The sequence below is a fragment of the Chlorocebus sabaeus genome, chromosome 12 (genome assembly GCF_047675955.1).
Source record: "Chlorocebus sabaeus isolate Y175 chromosome 12, mChlSab1.0.hap1, whole genome shotgun sequence".
Taxonomy (NCBI): Eukaryota; Metazoa; Chordata; class Mammalia; order Primates; family Cercopithecidae; genus Chlorocebus; species Chlorocebus sabaeus.
Genome location: NC_132915.1, coordinates 111,766,707 through 111,788,496, shown reverse-complemented (window position 1 = coordinate 111,788,496; position 21,790 = coordinate 111,766,707).

Genomic DNA, 21,790 nt, shown 5'->3' with positions numbered 1-21,790 from the left:
ATTTTCGAAACCATTTACCCCAGAAATGACTCTGAAGGGCTTTATGTGGATTCATTTCTTGATCGTTATGTTCTTAGAATTTTCCTGGCGTGAATTTTACCCAATTTATTACTTATAATGTCAGGAGACAACGTGATTTGATGATGATCTGTTTATGAGGGAGTGTTTTAAGCTGAAGCGGAAAATAGGCCCCCCAAGACAGAATTATTCAGGAGGCCCCGCGTGCATCGTCATTGGAAAACGAGGACACGTCACCTTGGATTTATTCAAGAGCAGGATGCCTCCAATTCAGGATCTGGGAGGAAAATGACTTTCTTGCTCTGATTCCTTGCAGAAAATACACTGGGCGAGGGCCCTTATTCTTACTAGACACTGTTGCTATGTTTGCTCCTCTCCTCAAACAGGAGGGCCTGGAGGGGCCAGCAGGAGTGTGGTGGGACAGGTGGCTCCCTCCTCAAAGGCAGGAAGACCTTGCAGAGAAAAGGCAAAGGTGACAAAGGCCAGAGGAAGTGAGCATCTCTGACCCAGACGACCTCTCGGACAGGAGCCTTCCCAGGGCAGGGGAGCTGCATGGACTTGAGAAGGTCATGTGTGAGGGTTTGGCCGGGGCACCCCCAGGACAGGATGGGGCAGGGGGTAGCCGAGAGGTCACACGGCCACAGTGGAGGCTTCAGCTGCCCCTGGGGGACCTCAGCCTGGGAGTGTCATTTGGGCTGGGCAGCCGGGGACCATGGAGTGCTCCTGCCCTGAAGGGGGCCGAGGCAGCTGCCCTGTGTCACCCCAACTTCCCCAGGGCCCTCCTTCCTTGGGAAGCAGCCATTGGAATCTTAACTCTGCTAGGAGCTTACGTTCTCCATCTCTTAGGCAAAGAGGTAGTTCACTTGTAAACTCTCGCTGAGAAATATTATCTCAACCATATTCAGTGGAAGAGGCTGGTGAAGCTGTATCAGAAATGATAAGCTGATAAGACTTAGCTTTACAACTCTCAAATAGGATGTTAGCAGTCAAGGTTAAAGTGATGGCCAATGTGATGAGGGAAACAGATTCTTCCTCTCACGAGGAAGTTTCCACACTCTTGTTATATGAAGGTGGTGCGGAGTAAAAATGAGAAAGGTCACAGTTTTCTTGCGTCTCAAAAATTTCCCCTAGATCCATGGAAATGATTCTATTTCAGTTTCCCTTCGGCAGAAAGAAGAGGGACTCTACTGCACATTCTCATAGTTCTGGAAAGGCAATACAGAACATTTGATGTTTTTGTATAAAAACCTACTCATGATGTCCTGAATCACTGTATTCTGAGGTAGGGGAGGGTAAGGAGCCTCTGCAAGTCTTGATACAGATTTGTAGTTTCTGGCCGGACACAGTGGCTCACGCGTGTAATCTCAGCACTTTCGAAGGCTGAGGCAGGCGGATCGCTTGAGCCCAGAAGTTTGAGACCAGCCTGGGCAACATAGCAAGACTCTGTCTCTAAAAAAAAAGAAAAAAATATGTATATATATATTTATACCTACATCTGTGGACCCAGCTACTCAGGAGACTGAGGTGGGAGGATCGCTTGAGCCCAGGAAATTGAGGCTGCAGTGAGCTCTGATCGTGCCACTGCATTGCAGCCTGGGCAACAGAGCAAGACCCTGTCTGAAATATATATCTATAGATTTTTTTTTTTTTGTATGTAGCAGTTAGTTTGGCGCTGTAGAGAAAAGTAGGGCTGCCTGGAAGCTGTACCTTGCACCAGTTCAGGACCATCCAAGGCCAGAAGGCATTGAGGGCTGAGCATTGGGAAGAGGCAGGTGTCCCAAGCCTCTCTATGCCCCAGAAGACACTGCCTGGCTTCAACCTAAGGTAACCTTCAAAACCACTCCTGCCACAATGCCGCAGTATTTCCCGGGGAGAAACATCTGCCCACTTTTCTCTCAGCCTGGTAGTCATGAAGGGAGATGGTGAGGTCTACTTTGATGGATCATGACACCCCGAGCTCATGTTAGAAAGGGAAGCGAGATGGCATGGAATCTACTTGTGGCCGCACACAAAGCTGGACCTTAGGGTGGGCTCCCTTTGCCACCTGTGGGCTTCAGAAGGTCCCATCTGTGATGGTGGGTTCAGTGAGGAGGGAGACCCCTTTCCAAGGGTCTTCCTTGCAGAGATGGCCGGGAACCAAGGGTGCGCACAGATTGGGGCCGGCAGATCCTGAGGATGGCGGCTGCTTTCGTTTTTTTTTCGTCCCTTGAATCAGAAGTTCAGATGTAGCATTTCCCTTGGAGTCTGGACTTTTGATTTTTCTCTTTTCCTTTTTAAGTTTTTGATAAGCAGTGTTTTGTTTCACTGCCCCAAGTGGGACCGATGAGCGGGGTGCTACTGTGTGGTCGCCCCCACATCTGACTCACCTCAGTGCCCAGGATGGGAGCAAAGCACAGGTGAGCTGCCCGGCCAGGCCCCTGCGGAGGTGGTGCATGCATGGAGACAGCTATAGGTGCGGAGGTGAAGCACTCCCATTCCAAGCCCATTGCCCAGAGGGGAGAGCTGGAGGACAGAGGCGAAAGCACTCTCAGACCAAGCCTGTTGCCCGGAGACCCCTTCTTGTTTCTGTGGCAGCAGCTGCGGACCTTTCCACCTGCGTTCTGAAACCAGCGTCTCCGGTTACAATCTAAGAGGTTGCTCAGTCACACTCCTGAAAGGGAAAAGGAGGTTGGCCAGTAAGAAAGATGTAAACCCGGCCGGGCACGGTGGCTCAAGCCTGTAATCCCAGCACTTTGGGAGGCTGAGACGGGCAAATCATGAGGTCAGGAGATCGAGACCATCCTGGCTAACATGGTGAAACCCCGTCTCTACTAAAAAATACAAAAAACTAGCCAGGCGAGGTGGCGGGCGCCTGTAGTCCCAGCTACTCCGGAGGCTGAGGCAGGAGAATGGCGTAAAACCGGGAGGCGGAGCTTGCAGTGAGCTGAGATCTGGCCACTGCACTCCAGCCTGGACGACAGAGCGAGACTCCGTCTCAAAAAAAAAAAAAAAAAAAAGAAAGATGTAAACCCTAGTTCTTAGCATGGAAGCCGCTGGAGAACTTCCAGTGTGGGCCACGGGGATCACCGAGGCTTTTATGCAGGTAGCTGAGCTGGGTGACCAGCTGCCTGGTTAACAGTTGGGCAGAGGTGAGCTATTGTTGTGCTCTGTGCTGTCTACCTACAGCTTGTGCACGTCAACACAGCACAGAGTGACGTTTTGCTCGGAATCAAGCGAAGGCGTTCAGGAGTAAGTTTCACAACAGAAGACGGGCTCAGAAGCAGACCATCTGAGTCGGGGGTAGTCAGGCTCCCTCGAATCCCAGGCTGTGATTATCTGCAGCCTCTGTCACCCAGGATGAAAGGGGATGGAAAAGCCGTGCATACCCTTGGTGAAAACGCCACTCCTGCTCTTAAAGGATGGAGCAGGACATCTGACACAATCCCAGGTCTCCACGGAGGCAGGGGCATGGCCGGCAGCTGTAGACCACAGCCTCTGGGCTCTGGCGTGGAGGAAGAAAAGGAAACGAGCACAGAATTATTATTATTATTATTATTATTATTATTATTGTTTGTTTGTTTGTTTTCTTTTTCTTTTTTTTTTTTTTTGAAACGGAGTCTCGCTCTGTTGCCCAGGCTGAGTGCAGTGGCCGGATCTCAGCTCACTGCAAGCTCCGCCTCCCGGGTTCACGCCATTCTCCTGCCTCAGCCTTCCGAGTAGCTGGGACTACAGGCGCCCACCACCTCGCCCGGCTAGTTTTTTTGTATTTTTTAGTGGAGACAGGGTTTCACCATGTTAGCCCATGTTGGGATGGTCTTGATCTCCTGACCTCGTGATCCGCCCGTCTCGGCCTCCCAAAGTGCTGGGATTACGGGCTTGAGCCACCGCGCCCGGCCTATTATTATTTTTTTGAGATGGAGTCTTGCTCTGTCCCCAGGCTAGAGTGCAGTGGTGCGATATCGGCTCACTGCAACCCCTACCTCTAGGATTCAAGCGATTCTCCTATGGCAGCCTCCTGAGTAGCTGCGATTACAGGTGCTGGCCACCACACCAAGCTAATTTTTGTATTTTTAGTAGAGGTGGGGTTTCCCCATGTTGTGTTGGCCAGGCTGGTCTGCTGACCTCAGACGATCCTCCCGCCTCGGCCTCCCAAAGTGCTGGGATTACAGGGGTGAGCCACCGCGCCCAGCCCAGCTTTGTGAAAATTCTGAAGAATCAAGAGCAGACTGGGAAAGTGGGTCCTTGGTCTTTAAGGCTCAGCTTAGGGAGGTGACAGCTGTCTGCAGCTGTGTCCAGGAAGCCGAGTAGCTGGGACTACAGGCGCGTGCCACCATGCCTGGCTAATTTCTGCAGCCGTGTCCAGGAAGTGGTCCACAGTCAAGGGAGAACCCTGGAATCTGAGTGTGGAGGAAGATATTGCATGGTCCCCAGACACCCCGAAACATTTCTTCAGAGCCATCTGAGAAGCAGCCCTGTCTGGGTCATTGCGATAGACAGAGGACACAGCGTGGGGTGCAGAGGACCCAGCCTGGCCCTGAGGCTGAACCGGCTGAACAGATCCTGAAGACTATGGAGGCGGAGCTCTGCTGCCCCAAAATCCCGGGATAGACACAGGAAGACGAGCCTGTGCTTTGTACACCAAAGAAAATGGCTGAGGAGCTTCCATCAATTGAGAGGTTTATTTTGCCGGGGTTGAGGATGTGCCCAGGAGAAAGTGTCGGCAAACCGGATCCCCAACTTCAGGAGAAGGATGGGCTCCACGGGCTGGGTGGGTCGGAAGGAGCACTGGAGGAGCTGTGGCCTGCACGATTTCCAAAGAGGGTGTGAGAACTATAAAAGAGGCCAGCAGTTGCATTCTTTTGAGGTGTTGATGAGCCTTCCCTGAATCCCCGTTTTACATGTGAAAGGGGGAAGAGGAACAGTAAACTGTGCATTCATCCTGTGCTCTGTGAACCTGCATCTTTACGTAGGAAGAACAGTAGAGGAGGGAGTCAAAGATGAATTTGTCTCCAGTGAGCGGCGGGAAGACTTCTAGTCCGGTCTTTGTCCCTTACCTGTGCAGATAAGCTGTTAATTTACATTGTCAGGGTGAAATTCAATAGAACTCTGTTTTAGGACAAAGTTCTAGGAAAAGAGAAAAAAAAAAATGTGTGGCCTGTAATCCCAGCACTGTGGGAGGCCGAGGCAGGCAGATCACCTGAGGTCAGGAGTTTGAGACCAGCGTGGCCAACATGGTGAAACCCCATCTCTACTAGAAATACAAAAATTAGCCAGGCATGGTGGTGCACGTCTGTAGTCCCAGCTACTTGGGAGGCTGAGGCAGGAGAATCACTTGAACCCAGGAGTTGGAGGCTGCAGTGAGCCCAGACCATGCCACTGCACTCCGGCCTGGGCAACAAGAGCAAAACTTCATCTCAAAAAAAAAAAAAAAAAAGATCTTGGGGAGCACAAGGTATTTCCTTGTGAGCAAACTGAGGGAGGCCCCCTGGGGAGGGGAGTGGCCTTCTGTCTTTGCATCTGTCTATTTAGGAAGAAACTGGGAGGTAGTTTTGGGTGACCCAGATCCCAATCTTAACTCTTCTTTTTGGCATAGTGAGTTTGGGGTCCTGAGATTTTTATTTTCCTTTTACCTCTTTAAGGTGGAGGAGAAGAAAACTTCTCAGGGATTATCCCAGCATATTATCTTGTCTTCCTGGGCTTGAGGTAAGACAGAACTGCCTTTTGGGCTGCCTGTGTCCCTGGGAGTCCAGAGACCCTGGGTCATATGGCGGGACCGATGGCAAATAAAGCTCCATTCAAAATGTCCTGCTCCAAACCCAGGACTCTTAGCCTGTCTTAGTCAAACTTGTAAAACTGTGATGAATACATTACAACCTCTGTAACCGCCCAAGGAGTTCACCTTGCCTGCTGTGTAGACAGAGCCGTTTTATCAAGACAGAGGAATTGCAGTGGAGAAAGAATAATTCATGCAGAGCCGGCTGTGCAGGAGACCAGAGTCTTACCATTACTCAAATCAGTTTCCCGGAGCTTTCAGGGATGAGAGTTTTTAAGGACAACGTTGGTGGGTGGGGGAAGCCAGCGAGCCGGGAGTGCTGACTGCTCGGAAATGAAATGGGGAGTCGGAGCTGTCTTCTTCCACTGAGTCAGTTCCTGGGTGGGGCCCACAAGATCAGATGAGCCAGTTTGTCGATCTGGGTGGAGCCAGTTTGTCGATCTGGGTGGTGCCAGCTGATCCATCGACTGCAGGGTCTGCAAAATACCTCAAGCACTGGTCTTAGGTTTTACAGTCGTGATTTATCTCCAGGAGCAGTTTGGGGAGAGTCAGAATCTTCCAGCCTCCCGCTATATGATGCCTAAACCATAATTTCTAATCTTGTGGCTAATTTGTTAGTCCTACAAAGGCAGTCTAGTCCCCAGGCAAGAAGGGGGTTTGTTTTGGGAAAGGGCTGTTATTCTCTTTATATCAAACTATAAACTATCAATATAAACTAAATTCCTCCCCAAGTGAGTTCGGCCTACACCCAGGAATGAACAAGGACAGCTTGGAGCTTAGAAGCAAGTGGAGTTGGTTCATCTCTTTCATTATAATTTTGCAATGGTGGTTTCATCTCTACCCTGACAATACCTTCTAGTTTTCTTACCCACTGGTGTCAAGTCTTAATTAAAAACCTCAGACGGACAGGGTAACATGGAACCTGAGACCCTGATTTGCGGGGACAGGTTTAAAGTGTATTCTGGAGTTGGTGCTCCCACCCCAGGGGCCGACTCAGAGGCCTCACCTTCAAGCCTAACTGCAGGGGAACCAGAGGCTGCTGACCTGGAGCTCACCTTGACGGAGGTCCTGTCATCTTCCTCTGTGGCTGGAGAGACAGATTGTGGATGCTCTCCTGCTGGCCACCCAAAAACAAACAAACAGACAAACAAATATGAGTGAGGAAAACTTGAAGAGGTCCCACGTGCCAGAGATGGGACAGCTTGAGATTTGGTGAGGATAATTGCAGTGACTCAAAACCCATCAAGAAGTTTAAGTCCATGAGTTCACTGTAATCTTAAAAATAATAATAAAAAAAAGAGAAAGAAAACAAATTGATCATCTTTGGAGGCTAACAATCAATTCATTATCTTAGAGACAGGTGAGTAAAAATTTAGCATTGTTCCTGCCCATATCGGGGAGTCTTTTTTTCTTTTTTTTTTTTTTTAAGCAGTCCAACTGATAAATGAAAAAGGATTGGGAGGCCAAGGTGGGCGGATCACGAGGTCAGGAGTTCGAGACCAGCCTGACCAACATGGTGAAGCCCCATCTCTACTAAAAATACAAAAATTAGCCAGGCGTGGTGGCGGCGCCTGTAATCCCAGCTACTCGGGAGGCTGAGGCAGGAGAATTGCTCGAACCCGGGAGGTGGAGGTTGCAGTGAGCCAAGATTGCACCACTGCACTCCAGCCTGGGTGACAGAGCGAGACTCTGTCTCAAAAAAAAGAATAGAATGAATGAGTGTAGGTAATGTAGCCACTGACCCTCGAAAAGGGGGAGCATCAGGCTTCTGTGCCCCGATAAAGAGCCACAGGGCCTGAGTGCGATGGAGCCCCTGGCCCCAGCCACTAGCTCCAGCTGCCTCCTTGCAGGAAACCCACTGGACAAGGGAGGGGGTGTTGATCTGTGAGCTGGAGGAGGGGGTGGGCAGCCAACAACACTGTCACTGTGGGGAACGTGGCAGGGGGTGGCCCCAGGGCTTCCCCAGATCAAGTGTAAGGAAAAAAAAAAGGGATGGCGTGGAACCTGTAGGGGAAAAGAGATTTAAAAGACATCAGATACAAAAGTGGCCCTGACTAACCTGTCATGTTTAAAGATAGAGATATTAAATAATTTGGCCTAAATGAAAGTGTAGAGAAGCACAAGGGAGACAAGATCCTGTCAGGATGGTGGTGACTTTGGGGGCTGGGAGAGGGCTGTGGCCATGGGGGTGCCGTGGAGGGGGTCTGGAGTGGCTGGCAAAGCTCTTGGCTTTCGTGGTGGTGACAGAAAGTGCCCTGTCGAAGTCCATGAAGCTTGGCTGGGCACGGTGGCTCATGTCATGCGTGTCCGTGTGAAGAGACCACCAAACAGGCTTTGTGTGAGCACTAAAGCTTTTTAATCACCTGGACACAGGCGGGCTGAGTCCGAAAAGAGAGTCAGCGAAGGGAGATGGGGTGGGGCCGTTTTATAGGATTTGGGTAGCTAAAGGAAAATTACAGTCAAAGGGGGTTGTTCTCTGGTGGGCAGGAGTGGGGGTCACAGGGTGCTCAGTGGGGGAGCTTTTTGAGCCAGGATGAGCCAGGAGAAGGAATTTCACAAGATAATGTCATCGCTTAAGGCGAGGACCGGCCATTTTCACTTCTTTTGTGGTGGAATGTCATCAGTTAAGGCAGGGGCAGGGCATTTTCACCTCTTTTGTGATTCTTCAGTTACTTCAGGCCATCTGGGCCTATACGTGCAAGTCACAGGGGATGCGATGGCTTAGCTTGGGCTCACAGCTCATGCCTGTAATACCAGGCTTTGGGAGGCCAAGGTGGGAGCATCACTTGAGCCCAGGAGTCTGAGACCAGCCAGAGCAACATAGTGAGACCTCATCTCTACAAAAGATTTAAAAATCAGCAGGGCATGGTGATGTGCACCTGTAGCCTCAGCTACTCTGGAGGCTGAGACAGGAGGATCGCTTGAGCCCAGGAGGTCAAGGCTGCAGTGAGCTGTGATTGTTCCACTGCCCTCCCCCACTGTCTTTAAAAAAAAAAAAGGCCGAGTGCAGCGGCTCATGCCTGTAATCTCAGCACTTAGGGAGACTGAGGTGGGCAGATCATGAGGTCAGGAGATCGAGACCATCCTGGCCAGCATGGTGAAACCCTGTCTCTACTAAAAATACAAAAATTAGCTGGGTGTGGTGGCACATGCCTGTAATCCCAGCTACTCGGGAGGCTGAGGCAGGAGAATCACCTGAACCATGGAGGCAGAGGTTGCAGTGAACGGAGATGGCGCCACTGCACTCTAGCCTGAAGACAAAGTAAGACTCTGTCTCTGGCTCAAGCCTGTAATCCCAGCACTTTGGGAGGCCGAGACAGGTGGATCACAAGGTCAGGAGATTGAGACCATCCTGGCTAACCTGGTGAAACCCCGTCTCTACTAAAAAATAAAAATAACTAGCCAGGAGAGGTGGCGGGCACCTGTAGTCCCAGCTACTTGGGAGGCTGAGGCAGGAGAATGGCGTAAACCCAGGAGGCGGAGCTTTCAGTGAGCCGAGATCCTGCCACTGCACTCCAGCCTGGGCGACAGAGCGAGACTGCGTCTCAAAAGAAAAAAAAAAAAAAAAAAAAGACTCTGTTTCAAAAAAAAAAAAAAAATTCATTAAGCTAAAAAAAAAAAGTCTCTGATGGTTTCCTAGTATGGTTTGAATAATGGAGCCGGAAACCCCCATAGCCCACCCAACTACCTTCAAGAGTTCATCCCTCACGTTCTCCCTCTTCTGCCTCCCCAGGGGTTGGGTGCATCCACTGCTTTCCCCACTGCAGGCGCTTTGCACAGATTCGACCTTCTAAAGGAAGCGTTACACCCACATTTGCAGGAGACCGGCCTCCATCTCCTTTCTCCTAGAGAGAAGCAGTCATATTCCCTGCCGTGGGTTATTTAGCACTTACTGCTGGGACCCCCCCAGACCCTGAGATGAGGACCTGGGGACCAGAGACCCCAGGAGGCCCAGTGAGGGAAGGGTGTGAGACATCGGGGGAGGAAAGCCAGTGGAAGGGTGACGGCCATGGGCAGCTGGGCTCAGGCTCCTGGAGGCCGCGGGGAACGTGCCTGGGAACGTCCCTCTGAGGGCTGAGAAAGCCGGGATCACCCACCGACTCCCATTCCTCAGTAGCTGCGGTCCGCCCCTGGGCTGTGAGCTCCTGCCAGGTCTGGCAGCTCCAGCAGCAGGTGAATGTCCTCCTGCAGAAGACACGGCGGAAGACACGGGAAGCTGGGGGTAGAGACAGAACTGTCTGAGGTCACCTCTGGGGGACGGCAGCATCTTTCTTTCCCTCCTGCCCCGCGCGGAGTCCATCCTGTCCTATCGCTGATTCTTCAAGTGACGATTTCTGGGAGGGCTGATGGCACAGATGCCAGTTCCCACCACCACCGTGGCCTCAGCGCCACGGCTGACCCTCATTCTAGAGCCCCTCACCCCACGCTTCTGCTGGTCTGGGTCATTTACTGGCTGGGGTGTCCAATGTCCTGGCTGAGGCTTCGACCCCAGCGACCTTCCCCCGGCCAGACAGTGGTCGCTGCAGTGACCTGTTTACTGTTGGCTTTGGGCGAAGCACCAAGGGTAAAACGAATGAGAAGATGGAGCCTTTGACAGAGCAATGGAGCCCTCGGGAAAGGAGCAGCTGGACAGGCCGCGTCGGAATTGCGGATTCGCTGGGGTGCACTTCACATAAAAGCCCCTGGATACAACCAAGGAAAGGCTCAGGGGATGCTGAGATTGGCCAAGAGAAATGATTCAAATGGAAGCACAGAGGAGAAAGAGGTAAACCAGCTAAACCAACCTGGAGCTGGAAACGTGTGGGGTGAGGTCCACGGGCCACAGGGGCCTGCAGGGTGCGAGGGAGTGAAGAGATGTGGGAGAGGAGCCCGCTGCCCCCACAGGGCCCTCTTGTCCCTCCCCTGAGTGGGTTCCCCAGTTTCTCACCCCCCTGCCTTCCCATTTTTGGTTTACATTTTTCTTTTTTTTTAGACAGAGGCCTACTCTGTTGCCCAGACTGGAGTGAAGTGGCACGACCACGGCTCACTGCATCATCCACCTCCCGGGTTCAAATGATTCTCGTGCCTCAGCCTCATGAGTAGCTAGGATTACAGGTGTGCACCACCATGCCTAGCTAATTTTTGTATTTTTAGTAGAGATGAGGTTTTACCATGTTGGTCAAGTTGGTCTCGAACTCCTGACCTTGAGATCTGCCCACCTTGGCCTCCCAAAGTGCTGGAATTACAGGCATGAGCCACCGCGCTCGGCCACATTTCCCTTCTGGTGCGTGTCCTCCTTTAGCTGCCTGCAGAGGGATCAGGGGAGGTAGAAATGTCTTGTAACCGACTCAAGTTTGGCTGCTCGCTGCAGGAGAAGTGAGGTGTGGTGAAAGGAAGGCAACTTTTATTCACGTGCTAGCAGGTGAGAGAATGGCCGGACTCAAGCCTCAAAGGAACCATCTCAGCTTTCCAGGCTGAGTGAAGGGCTTTAGGAAGGAGAACTCGGTGTGGGAGACATGTGGGAGTGGGGCAGTGGTGCAGGTGTCTTGAGTAATTGCCCATCCGGAGGTCCGGTTGGCATCACCTTGACCTTGGTCCGGTGGTGGTGGACGCGTTGTTCATAACACCCCTAGACAGGAGGATTCCACAGCTGGGTCCTATGCCTGGTTTATTTAAAAATGAGCCCCTGGCATTTCTAAGCAGGCACAGAATGCGGTAAGTGAGCACTGTGGCTGGTGGAAAGGGAGGGAAACGGGTTTAAAGTATGTTTCAAGGCTGCATTCTGAGACTAAGAGGTAAAGGAAGAAGAATTTTAAAATCCTTCTCAAGGCTGAGATACTTGACTACAGTCTCATGCCCAAAATGTTTCTATTCTACGCTGAGACCTGATGGATAATTTGGCTGAGACCTGATGGATACTTTGGCTGCATACATGGAGTCCAGTGTGTGCACCTGCCCGTCCCATCCCAGACTCGCAGCCAGTGGAAAAGTGTGCAAAAGGAAGCCAGCTGGGAGTGCCCACCAGAGTCAGTTTGGGGCAGGCTGGTGGATTCAAGAGGAGTCTTAAATATTGGAAATGTCATCACAACCATCTGGGAAGCCCCCTCCTCTTCAAAAGGACATAAAGTCAAAGTGAACAGCTGTGCTCACTCCAAGCCCATACCCACAACCACAGTGCCCTTGACATTCAGAGTCATGGCCACCAGCCACAAAATTGTGACTTACAATTAACAAAATTGGGACATATTTACATGTTGACTAAGTTGGGAAATAATTGGGTTTTCTTTAAAAGTAGTAAAAGTAAAGAAGAAAAAGTCAAAAAGGTCTGACATCTAAGAGGGTGAAATTTCCTTACTTTAGATCAGCAGCAATCCAGCTGATCCTGCCTGAGCCTCGAGCTCCCCGGAACCCAACAGCAGCTGTGCATTGGCACGTGGTGCCCTGTGTCTGATCAACTGACTCTTCAGGCAAAATCTGCACCATTTTCACGTGAATTGCAGATGTCCTCAGTGTCCTTACAAAGTTCCTAAGTCATGACCATTCTGTCCTCTGGATCCAGGCTGGAGTTGCCAAGACCAGCTCAGTCAGGGAGACCCTAACCCAGTGGCGCTAGAGGAATTAAAGACACACACACAGAAATATAGAGGTGTGAAGTGGGAAATCAGGGGTCTCACAGGCTTCAGAGCTGAGAGCCCCAGACAGAGATTTACCCACATATTTATTAACAGCAAACCAGTCATCAGCATGGTTTCTAGAGATATTAAATTAACTAAAAGTATCCCTTATGGGAAATGGGACGGGCTGAATTAAATGAATAGGTTGGGCTAGTTAACTGCAGCAGGAACACGCCCTTAAGATACAGATCGCTCATGCTATTGTTTGTGGCTTAAGAATGCCTTGAAGTGGTCTTCCGTCCTGGGCAGGCCAGGTGTTCCTTGCCCTCATTCCTGTAAAGCCACAGCCTTCCAGCTTGGGCGTTAGGGCCATTATGGACATATCACAGTGCTGCAGAGATTTTGTTTATGGCCAGTTTTGGGGTCAGTTTACAGCCAGATTTTGGGGGGCTTGCTCCCAACATGGAGTAAGCTCCCATTTCTTTAAGCCATCCTGTCCCCTGCAGGTGCTTCCAAGGTTGAGCTGATGAGCAATAGTTATGAGTCATTGGAGGAGACATCCCAGAGGCACCAGCTCCCCCCTGCCCTCAACTGAAATTAAGACCTGATGCTCGGGGTGGAGCCTCTGGGAGGGGAAGCTCAGAGGGGACCCTCTCCACCTCCACCCAGGAGACCCCAGAGGGACCATGGCAGAGCAGGAGTCCTCTTTTAAAAGCCAAATAAAAATAAGCAAAAGAAGCCAGTCGGCCCTGTGAAATGTCCAGAACAGGGAACTTTGTAGAGACAGGAGATTATTGGCTGCTGGAGGCTGGGAATGGGAAGGTGAGGGGCCTGGGGAGGTGATGGTTAAAAGGTTTTTCTTTGTGGTGATGAAATTGTCTTAAAATGGACTGTGGTAATCGTTGTGCAACTTGGCGGATATATAAAAGTGATTGAATTCTACACTTTAAATGGGTGAATGGTATGGTGTGTGAAAGCTGTTATTTAAACAATAGATAAGGAAATAAGTGAAGTCCCTGGGCTGGAGCCAGGAGGATGCGGTTGTTCACTCTACCTGCACCTGCTGTGGGCCCTGGGCAAGACCTTTCTGCACCCTGGCCCTTAGTTTCTCCAATCTGGAACACGTGGGGTCAGCCAAGGTCTCCACAGCCCTTCTCTAGCAGTCTGTGACAGTGTGGAGTACCTGCAGAGAAGGCACCTGGGTCTCTGAGGAGCAGAGAAGGGGGCTGGGGCTGCAGAAATATGACTTCACTGTGGACTTGGGTATCTGTGAGGTCCTGTCTGGGAGAAGCCTTCTCCGACCCGCCCGTCTCCACCTGGCTGGGACTCTTCCTTCGTGGCTCTTGTGGAAATGACAGCCAGAGAACTCTGCGTGCTCACCTGATGTTCACCTGAGTGGAGGCTCCTGAGCGTGGGGTTGGCCCAGCACCTGGTAGAGACTTAGAGTCAGACCACAGCAGATGCCAACAGAAAACAAAGGTGAACGCTGGAAACGGTTTGGGGCCTTCTAGGTGCCAGCCTTTTGAATGCAGACAAAGTGAGGGCTCAGCCCTGCCCTCCCAGAGCTGCAGGTGAACAGGGAATCAGTGCAGTGGGAATATGCTGCTGCAGCACGGGCAGGTTCTCCAGTGAGGCGAGGGGGTGCTGGCAGATTTTACAAACTCGTTATTTCAAAATAATTTCAGGCACACAGAAAAGGTGCAAACAGCCGGGCGCGGTGGCTCACGCCTGTCATCCCAGCACTTTGGGAGGCCAAGACGGGCGGATCACGAGGTCAGGAAATCGAGACCATCCTGGCTAACACGGTGAAACCCCATCTCTACTAAAAATACAAAAAACTAGCCAGACGAGGTGGCGGGCGCCTGTAGTCCCAGCTACTCCGGAGGCTGAGGCAGGAGAATGGCGTGAACCCGGGAGGCGGAGCTTGCAGTGAGCTGAGATCTGGCCACTGCACTCCAGCCTGGGCCACAGAGCAAGACTCCGTCTCAAAAAAAAAAAAAAAAAAAAACAAGAAAAGGTGCAAACGTAGTACAAATATTTCCCTTCTCTCCTTAACCCAGATTACCCAAATGTTCACATTCAATCACATTTATATTTGTTATTTTCATTCTCTCTTATTTTTTTCACTAGTTTTAGATCCAATGATGAGTCTTTCCTGAAAAAATTATTACTATGATACTTGCCAAACGGTTTTTCCGACACCATCTTTTCTTCTACAGTTATCAGTTGGCATTCTATGTAAAGATGACTTTCCTCTCTTTTTTTTTTTTTTTTTTTGAGATGGAGTTTTGCTCTTGTTGCCCCAGTTAGAGTGCAATGGCATGACCTCAGCTCACCACAACCTCTGCCGCCCTGGTTGAAGCAATTCTCCTGCCTCAGCCTCCCAAGTAGCTGTGTTTACAGGCACCTGCCACCTCGCCTGGCTAATTTTGCATTTTTAGTAGAGACAGGGTTTCTCCGTCCGTGTTGGTCATGCTGGTATCTAACTCCCGACCTCAGGTGATCCACCCACCTCAGCCTTCCAAAGTGCTGGGATTATGGGCATGAACCACCGCACCTGGCCAACCCTTCTTATGTGTGTGTGTATGTCAGTGTAGACTTGTGGACTATTATTTATGGATTATAATTTAGTTACTATCATTCTTTAGTGTGTTGTTCAGATTGTCCCTGATGTGGGAGAGTTTGCAGACAGGAGTGTCACAGATTTAGGTTTTGAGAGGATCCTCGTAAACCACAGTGAGTGCCACTACTCACATACCAGAGTCATTGAAATTGAAAACGTCGGCCATGCTGATTGTCGAGGAAGATGTGGAGCCGTGGCAATGCTCGTACGCGGCTGGTGGAAATGGACAATATTGGGGCAGCCAATCCAGAGAACAGTGTAGCAGTTTCTTATAAAGTTAAATATACACTCATCATGTGACCCAGGGATTCTACTCCTACATATTTACCTGAGAGCAGTTAAAATAACACATCGTCACAAAACCTTCCACACTGATACACAGACGGGCTTTATTCATTGTAGCTCCAGACGGAAAACAACCCCAGTATCTATAAACTGCAGAATGGGTCCAAAAAATGGTAGTATTTCTATTCAATGAAAACAGCCTCAACCCTGAAGAGGAATTAACTACAGACACACACAGCATGGGAGAATCTCAGAAACATGACCCTCGCTGAAAGGAGCAGAGAATAAACTGTGTGATTCTATTTAGACAAAATCCTATAACTTGCAAAACTCTAAGAACAGAAAGCAGATCAGTGGGTGTTCGGAACTGGGGCTGGGAGGGTAAGGAGGAGATTGATTAAAAAGCAGCAGGTGGAAAGTTTTGAGGTGACGCAAGTGCTCTAATCACGACTGTGGGGTGGCCACACACAGCGCATAACGCACAGTGCGTGGAGCTTTACTTCTGAACTGGTCAGTGGTACTCCGTGTGTAATTAGACCTTTCTAACCTGACTCGAAGAAAGCAGAAGCCATTTCTCGGGTTCTTGTGGGGATCGCAGACCACAGGGCAGAGTGGAAGCAGGTTGACAGCGTGGGGTCAGAGTTGGGATTTATTTCGGTGGAGAGTTGACCAGACTTGTTGAGTGGTTCGATGCGGGGTGGGAAAAGAAGGGTAAAGGGGACCCCTGGGGTCTGGATCTGGCTCAGGGTAGGTGGTGGTCCCACTAGTGGAGAAGGAGGTAGGCTCTTTATTGCCACATCCAGGGGGGTGCTGGGGACATCACCCCACCTATCTCTCTGCACCTGGACCACACCTGGAAGTGGCAGGCAGTGAGTGTCCTAAGCTGATTGCCCGGGAGGTCTTCAAGGCTCCCTGCCCCAGGGGTAGCACCAAGCCTTCCGCCCTTGGTGCTGGGGCAGGCCTAGGGGTCTCATTTGGGCGTGGAGCCTTGAATGGACCCCTGGGGAAAGATGTTGGGGTCCCTCCTTCTCAGGAGCTCTTTTGGAGCTGGGAGGTCCTGCATTTTGGCCTCTAAGGAGAGAGGGGAAGACACCCAGGACAGAGCTGGGTTGTAGGGATGCAGTGCAAGGATGTTCCTGGGACTGGCCTGGGCTTCCCAACCAGCCAGGTCTGAGTTCGAATCCTGGCCATGCTGCCTACCTACAACTATCTGATCTTTGACAAAGCTAACAAAAGCAAGCAATGGGAGACATTGCTTGTTTTTATGCTTGTTGGCTGACATACATGCATATGTACATCTATGTCTTAAGACAAACATTCAGTCAACAAGCATATGAAAAAGAGTTCAACATCATTGATCATTAAAGAAATGCCAGTCAGCTGGGCGTGGTGGCTTATGCCTGTAATCCTAGCACTTTGGGAGGCCGAGGCGGGCGAATCACCCGAGGTCAGGAGTTCGAGACCAGCCTGATCAACATGGAGAAACCCTGTCTCTACTAAAAATACAAAATTAGCCAGGCGTGGTGGCGCATGCCTATAGTCCCAGCTACTCGGGAGGCTGAGGCAGGAGAATCGCTTGAACCTGGGAGGCAGAGTTTGCAGTGAGCTGAGATTGTGCCATTGTATTCCAGCCTGGGCAACAGGAGCAAAACTCCGTCTCAAAAAAAAAAAAAAAAAAAAAAAAAAAAAAAAAAAAAAAAAGAAAAGCCAGTCAAAACCATAATGAGATATCATTTCACACCAGTCAGAATGGCTCTTATTACAAAAATCAGAAAATGGGTTGGGCATGGTGGCTCACGCCTGTAATCCCAGCACTTTGGGCAGCTGAGACGGGCAGATCACTAGAGGTCAGGAGTTTAAGACCAGCCTGGCCAACATGGCGAAACTGCTTCTCTGCTAACCATACAAAAATTAGCTGGGTGTGGTTGCATGCACGTGTAATTCCAGCTACTCAAAAGGCTGAGGCAGGAGAATCGCTTGAACCCAGGAGGCGGAGGTTGCAGTGAGCCGAGATTGTCTACTGCACTCCAGCCTGGGTGACAGAGCAAGATTCAGTCTCAAAAAAAAAAAAAAAAAAAAGAAAAAAAAAAGTCAGAAAATAACAGATGCTAGTGAGGTTGTGGAGAAAAAGGGACACTTGGCCGGGCGTGGTGGCTCAAGCCTGTAATCCCAGCACTTTGGGAGGCCCAGACGGGCGGATCACAAGGTCAGGAGATCGAGACCATCCTGGCTAACATGGTGAAACCCCGTCTCTACTAAAAAATACAAAAAACTAGCTGGGCGAGGTGGCGGGCACCTATAGTCCCAGCTACTCGGGAGGCTGAGACAGGAGAATGGCGTAAACCCGGGAGGCGGAGCTTGCAGTGAGCTGAGATCCAGCCACTGCACTCCAGCCTGGGTGACAGAGCGAGACTCCGTCTCCAAAAAAAAAAAAGAAAAAGGGACACTTATACAGTGTCTGTGGGAGTGTAAATTAGTTTAACCATCGTGGAAGACAGTGTGGTGATTCCTCAAAGACCTAAAGACAGAAATACCATTGAACCCAGCAATCCCGTTACTGGCTATCTCCCCGAAGGAATAGAAATTGTTGTAACATGAAGACACATGCACGTGAATGTCCATTGCAGCACTCTTCACAATAGCAAAGACATGGAATCAACCTAAATGCCCATCAGTGACAGACTGGATAAAGAAAATGTGGTACATGTATACCATGGAATACTATGCAGTCATAAAAAATAATGAGACCATGTCCTTTGCAGGAACATGGCTGGAGCTGGAGGACATTATCCTTAGCAAACTAATAATGCAGGAACAGAAACCAAATACTGCATGTTTTCACTTATAAGTGGAACCTGAATGATGAGAACACATGGACGCATAGAAAGGAAGATACACACACTAGGGCCCATCAGAGGGTAGAGGGTAGGAGGAACGAGAGGATCGGGAAAAATAACGAATGGGTACTAGGCTTAACACCTGCGTGATGAAATAGTCTACAACCAATGCCCCATGACACAAGTTTACCTGTGTAATAAACCTGCACGTGTACCCCAAACTTAAAAGTGACGTTAAAAAAAAAAACAAACTCTGGTTGGCCGGACGCGGTGGCCTGTAATCCCAGCATTTTGGGAGGCTGAGGTGGGCGGATCACAAGGTCAGGAGTTCGAGACCATCCTGGCTAACATGGTGAAACCCCATCTCTACTAAAAATACAGAAAATTAGCAGGGCACGGTGGCGGGCACCTGTAATCCCAGCTACTCGGGAGGCTGAGGCAGGAGAATCACTTGAACCCGGGAGGTGGAGTTGCAGTGAGCTGAGATCGCGCCACTGCACTCCAGCCTGGGTGACAGAGCGAGACTCCGTCTCAAAAAAAAAAAAAAAAAAAAAGAAGGAAAAACTCCTGGCCGTGCCTTACAGTGGCTGAGAAACCTGGGAACTTGCCTCAGCTTCCCCACAGGCACAGCAGAGGCCATGTCCCCACCACCAAAGTTATGGGGACCTCATGGACAATAGACCTTCTATCAGTGGCATCCTTCGCCCTCCACCCTTCCCAGTCTCAGTGGTGCTCGTGTGGCTCCTGCTGCAGCAGGGCCTGCCGTCAGAGGGCTGGCTCTCCCGGAGCGTCTGTACCCCTTCGGGCCTCTGCTGAGCTTCTTCCTGCCCCAACTGCTTCTTTGCCTCCTCTTCCTCGAGCCCCATGGTCCCCAAAGTTGTGACTGGGCACCTCCTGTCCCGCCTGCCAGGGCCCCGGCTCCTCTCCCGGCCACCCACCCCTCATCCCCAGTCACCAAATCCATCAGAAGAGCTTTCCCCATGGCTTCTTCCTTTCCTTGCCCCCAGTGTACCTCCCCCTGCCCCCAGCCCAGGTTGCCTCAAACAGGACCTCTGAGACCCTTCCCCAAGAAGCCTGGTAGACCAGCCCACCTGGAGGGACGTTCCTTCTTGTTCTTTTGTGGTCCTTATCCACTGTAAACACTGACTTTCCAGGGCCGCTGCAATCCCTTGGATGGGGCCCTTCTTGCCCTGCTGGGACGTGGGCGGAGAACTATCCAGGAATACCAGGTCCAGGTACCTGTGTTCTTGGATGTATTTTCAGAGAGCAGCAGCCCTGGAATGGATGATGGGAGGGGCCTGGGCCCTGCCAGTCATCCCACTGTACAGATGGAGAAACAGAGGCACAGGGGGAAGAGATCCAGCCAGGTCCCCACGCCTGGCAGCTGTTTCTGTCTGCAGGGCATCAGGGTTTCCATCCTACGGCTTCCTTCGCAGCACCTGCCATGCCAGGCAGGCCCTGCCCACGTCGGGGAGGGTGGGTCAGCAAGACCAGCACTGCCACTGAAGTTCGCTGTCCCGTGGGGGACTGAACAAAGAAGCAAGAAGAGTTCCAGGAAAAAGACAGAGCCCAGCAGGGCAGGCGGCTTCTTGGCCCTAAACCAGAGGAGACTCCTCCTCGCTAGCCTATAAACTAATTAATTGTGTGTGTGTGTGTGTGTGTTTTTTGGTAAAGCACAGTGAGCGACCAGGACGCCAGGAGATACATGGCGCTAAAAAGGCCTTTTCAGACCAGTCGCTTTCATTCCTTGGCCAGACAATACCCAGTGACCATCAGATATTACTGCACTGGCTTTTCAGCTTCAGCTGACGGATCATTTTCTTTAAACTACTCTGAAAACCCCAAACCATGACCTTCTCTCCACCCATTTCTCTCCCACTACCATTGCAGGAGAAGCCCACAGGAGAGGTGCCATGGGAGCAGCACAGCAGGTGACCGCGTCCTCTCTTCTCTGGTAGACATGGTGGAGTGGTAAGTGCACCGACATTTTCTCACATCCTGGAGGAAGCTGTGAACATTCTGAGGACGACTGCAGGCTTCGATACCCCTGTTGGGATTTTCATGGATGATCCTGGGGAGGGTGGCTTGGCCATTCTGAAACACCTTCTCCTGGTGGAGGTGGCCCAGTCCCCCACCCCGTAACTCTATCTCTACCCTCCTCTCTCCTCTCCCCTCCATCCCTTGCCAACCTCCATCCCTCCCCTCAGCTCCATCCCTCCCCTCCCCTCTGTCCCTGCTGTCACCTCCATTCCCACCCTCATCTCCCTCCCTCCCTTCACCTCCCTCCCTCTCCTCACCCCCATCCCTCCCCCTCCCCTCCATCCCCACCCTCCCCTCTATCCTCCCCACCTCCATCCCTCCCCTCAGCTCCATCCCTCCCCTCATCTCCATCCCTTCCCCTCCCCTCCATCCCTGTTGTCACCTCCATTCCCACCCTCACCTCCCTCCCTCCCTTCACCTCCCTCCCTCCCTCCCCTCACCCCATCCTCCCCCTCCCCTCCATCCCCACCCTCCCCTCCATCCTCCCCACCTCCATCCCTCCCCTCACCTCACCTCCATCCCCACCCTCACCTCCCTCCCTCCCTTCACCTCCCTCCTTCTCCCCACCTCCATCCCTCCCCTCCCCTCCATCCCTCCCCTCCCCTCCATCCCTCCCCTCCCCTCCATCCCTCCTCTCCCCTCCATCCCTCCCCTCCCCTCCATCCCTCCCATCTCCTTCATCCCTGCTTTTACCTCTGTCTCCATCCTGCAGCCAGCTGGCCATCTGCACAGCCAGGCCTCTTGGTCCCACCTTCTTGGTCCTGATTCTCCCAGCCCCGAGGCCCCCGGGGGTTCCAGTGCTAACAGATAAGTAGATCTGAAGTCATCTTGGCAATGTGGGGAGGAGGAGGAGGGAGGACAAAGATACATAAGAAGTGTTTTCCCCACATCACATTTTTATGCCTTACATTTGATTTTCTCAGAATCGCATTTTTATTCCTAAAAAAACTCCACTTTTATTCCTTTGATACAAAATAACAGCTAATAACAGCTTTAAATTCTCTGGCGTGTGTTTATAAGTTGGTTTAATGAGGGACAATTTACCAAGCAATGGGGTCGGGTTGAGAATGGGAGCTGGGAGCATCTCCTCTGAGGGGAGAGGGGAGGGAATGTGCGCCAGGCCCTGCAGGGGTGGGGAGGAACCAACAGCTTCCTCCTTCCCACCCTCTGATCTCCTGCCAGGGCCCCCATGCGTGGATCACAACTAGAGGTCAGAGGCTTGGGAGCTGGGAGGATGCAGAGTGGGGGAGGAGGGACGTGGACTCCCGGTCCGAGCCAGGACCTCCAGCAGGAGAGGAGCTGCTTCAGAGGGCAGTGACTGGGTATTTTGGTCGGGAGCAACATGTTCTTGTTGGTGTCTAGAAAGGCCAGCTGGCTGCTGTGGACTTTAAGTTTGTGGTGACGGGAACAACTACAAGACAGTTGGGAGGCTGGGGAATATGGTCATTTGGGAGAAGTGGGGGCGTCCCAGTTGGGTATGGAGAGGGTGGGCAGGCAGGAGAGAGAAGGAGGAAGTGGACCAGGGGTGCTCGATGGTCTGGGAGCATGAAGGAGAAGCCATCCACCCAGACTCTAATGACGAGGAGTTTGCTGCTTGAGGGAACCCGGGGGCTGGCCGTGCAGCACAAGGAGCAGAGGCTTT